Raw genomic sequence first — 4032 nt, 5'->3', positions numbered from 1 at the left:
TAGAACTCGTCTATCTCCTCCTCAAGAGAAAGACGAGATGATTCGGTCTCTCCTTCAACTGGCACAGCAACTTCAAGGTTGTCTGGCGGAGGCAATTGCGCGGCTGGTGGAGGATCCCGAACACCAGGTAACACGACTGGCTTGAGATCTTCTCAGGCCAGAAACTTGGGCTTGGATACGTCAATCCTAGCCAACCTTGGACTACCAGCTCTTATGGCGTGGCCAATGGCTTGGAAGGAACGGGTTAGTGATTGGTAGCCCAAAACCAAATGACACGTGTGTAGCTGCCCATCCTCGGCAATGTAGATTTCTGACCTTAGAAGATAGTTCAAGGCTTGAACGTTCACATGGCTCAGCTTGGGAGCAACCAGAGCTCTATCTGCAATACAACCGAGAAGGAGATTAGAGTTAAACTATAAAATTTATGACTTAAGCAAAAAGAAGAGTGAATCCGAAAAGCTAAATCCCCTCCCTAAAGGATTGGCCCTAAAGGCGCCGCACCTGGAATTCCTGCCCGAGTTGGACAATGAAAACCATCGCTCCATTCTCCTGAGGCAATGAGGAAGTCATCCTTCATAGTCTTATTGGATATGGGGAGGCAGGAGATTAGCCTAACCACCTCAGATCGAGATTTAAGGTAATACCCTCCCTTCTCGATGTAGTGGCACTCGTACATGTGAACCACATCATGCCAGGTCAGGCCTAGACTCATTCGCTCGTTCAAGACATCTATGCAGCCTAATACCCTGAACATGTTTGGAGCGCACTGGTGTGGTGTCAACCTATGGTGGAACAAGTAGTCCTGGGTAATCCTACGCATGGGAAGTGTCATTCTCTTTGTATAAAGGCAATCATAGGAATGACCACTTCACCCACGTCTCTATCTAACAATACTCCTTCTGGGGGACAGTACGGCAAAACCACCCCCTACGGGATGTGGTATTTTGCCCTAAAGGCCTCCATGGCAGTCGGAGTGTCTACTAGGTCTTTGAATCTACCCATCTAAGCTGAACTGGAGGGACGGAAATAAAAACCGAGGAGAAAAGTGAAATCCGAGGAGAAATTTGAAGCAAGGAAACGAACGGAACTTACGAGTATCTTCACAAACGACCAGTGAGATGCTTGAAAATCTCTTCTAGGAAGGACGCATCGCAAAAATGGTTATGGAAATTTGAAGAACGAAAGTGCTCGTAGATTTCTGGGCGCTGGAGTTCTCTGGAGTTCTCTGGACTTCTGATATGCAGATAAAAAAGAAAAGATGAGCTTTTCTAGCGCTTTATATAGCAAGAGAGAGAAAGAGAAAACCACTCCCGCTCAAGAATTCGAGGAAAAATGCTGACCGTCAGATCCACGCCTCGCTGTTGGATGAAGGAGACATAAAGCTACCTGGAGTAAATGGCCGCGCTTCGTAAATTGTAGCGCGTTAAAAGTAACTGTCTGCACGCGCGAACCCAGATCTCATTAATTCCATCCTTTGTAAATGTCAAAACCCCGTTTTTCTCCTCGGAAAGAGATCAAAAACTGGAGTTTTGAGCGGCTATTGTGGGGACCGGCCCAGAATAATAGGTTAACTGGGCCCCGGGCCCGTCCGAGGACCAGTGTATCTGAGGAGACGTCGTGGCCCAGAATTCTTATTCAGGCCCACTGGGTGAAATAGAACATGTCTGAGGAGTAATTCCTCCTCGGACATTCCAAAATCCAGGTAAAAGGTGCGTCCTAGTTACTGTAGTCCTCCCTCCAAACACGTAAAAAGAAAGGAAACCTAAAATATTGTAAGGTTGAATTTATTCAACCATCTAATTGGCTTTATTCCGTGCCAAATTTGCTTGTAATTCAGCATTTAGTAACCCTGTATTTAGGTGGGATTGTTGTAAGGGTAGTGAGTGAGATAGTGTGAAGATTGCTCAAGAGTGTGCAAGAAAACAGAGTGTCGCGGCTGGGACTCGCGGCTTCAACCCGCCAGAAGATGCACACGTGCCAAGCATGCTGGAAGATGAACAGTCATGCTAGCTGGAGCACTACAGGACAAAACAGGACAACTGGCCATACGGTTAACTCGCGACTGGAACTCGCGACTTAGTCAAGCCGCGAGGTCAAGCCGCGAGCCACCCCTGTTTTGGAAAAACCTGACGTTTCGCATTCCACTCCTCTTCAGTATAAATACCCTTTTAACCCACGATTGAAAGAGAGCTTCCAGAGAGAATTTTGAGAGAGAAACCCTAAAGAAAAACCAGATTGTTTCACCCACAATCTCTACCTTAGAGTCTCATCAAATTCCCTCACTCTCTTCCTCTCCATTGTCAAATCCTTGAGAGGCCTTTATACCAAACCTGGTTCTCACCATTATCATCTCTGTGAGACAGACGTTTGGAGTTCTGGGAAGCAGTTAGGAAGGAGCCAATCTTTATTGGTGGATGCTACGGTGTAGTAGCGGAATCCGGAAAGCTAGAAAAGAAAAAGGTTCGGCGCAACCTCGTTGGAGCAAGAAGCTTGGAGGGCTTAGGTGCATTGGGTAGATTAGGCTTGGAGGGTCTATTGCTGTCCTTGTATCCCAACTGTATTTTCTAGTGGATTGATTACCGCTTGGAGGGCGGCGGAGAGGTTTTTCGCCGAGGTCTTCGGTTTCCTCTTCGATAACATATCTGGTGTTATCGCTGTGTTTGCATCTTCCTTCCTCTCTATCTCTGCCTTTACATTAATCTGCTGTGGTTTATTTTGATGTGGCTTAGATAGTTGTTTAATCAATTCCATGTTATAGCATATGTTAAGTTTCCGCACATTAGTTGTTTAACATATTGCATGTGTTGATTAAATTGGTTTTTGGGGGTCTAAACGTTCAAAAGTGTTTTTGTACACGTTTTTGAACTTTCAATTGGTATCAGAGCGGGTACACTTGTTGTGGTTTAAATACCTAAGTGTGATCCTTGACCCCTTGTGTTTATTTGCCATGGATTGTGCTTTGTATGACTCTTTGCATGATTTGGTTGGTAATGAATGTAACATGCCACGTGTTTGTGAAATTGCCTCTATGAGTGTTAATCCTCATAAGTGTGATGATATGTTATTTGAATCTATGGGTGTTGTTGACAAACTCTTCAAGAAAAATGCTAAGAAGTTTCAAAAGAATTTGAGCAAGTTATTTTGTGAAAAGGATGATTTGATTGCTAAGCTCAATGAATCCAACAAATTGGTTGAGAAATATAAAAAACTTGCTGAAATTTCTCTTGAAAAGCTGAAAGAGTTTGAATGTTTGAATATGGACTTGGAAGCTAAACTTGTTTTGTCTAACAAACTTGTTGATGATCTTAAATGTGAAAATGAATCTCTTAAGATGCATGCCAAGTGTTTGATTGCTGAACCTATTGTTAAAAAGGATGAAAATATTTGTTGCAATCATGTTGTGGTACCCGATTTTGTGCCTAGTGTGTGTTCTACCTTAAAGGACAAATCGGTGTACATTCCTCCACATAAAAGAAATCAAAAGGTGGAGAGAAAGGCTGTTAAGTCAAAGCCTTCGTTTAGGTCTCAACCTAAGGCTTTGGATGGATCTAAGTTTGTTCCAACTTGCCACCATTGTGGTGTGATTGGTCATATAAGACCTCAATGTCATAAGTTGAAGATGGAACAAAATCATATTGCTAGATCCCTTCCCAAAAGGCCTAGTGGACCTAAACACATTGTGTGTCACCATTGTGGTGCCTTTGGTCATCTAAGACCTCAATGCTCTAAGTTTCATGCTTTTAAAAGAATCAAAAGAAAAGAAAAACTTGAGCTTCTTGGAAGTTGTGCTAAAAAGGATAAACCGGATTTTAGTGATAATAGCATGTTGTTAAAGAAAATGTTTAATGCTCTTAACTCCTTGTCTATGTGCATCTCCGGTTCTCATTCTTCCAACCCTCGTCTCACTTCTCATGAGACACTCATTCCAAACAATCGTTCCGTTTGGATGAGGAAGGGTTCCTATGGTTGAGCTTTTGCTCTTTTGGTCCTTGATCTAATTCTTTCGATCTTTGTAGGACCCTTCATGCATTA

Source organism: Quercus robur, chromosome 5 (genome assembly GCF_932294415.1).
Source record: "Quercus robur chromosome 5, dhQueRobu3.1, whole genome shotgun sequence".
NCBI classification, from domain to species: domain Eukaryota; kingdom Viridiplantae; phylum Streptophyta; class Magnoliopsida; order Fagales; family Fagaceae; genus Quercus; species Quercus robur.
This window is presented reverse-complemented; position numbering follows the sequence as displayed.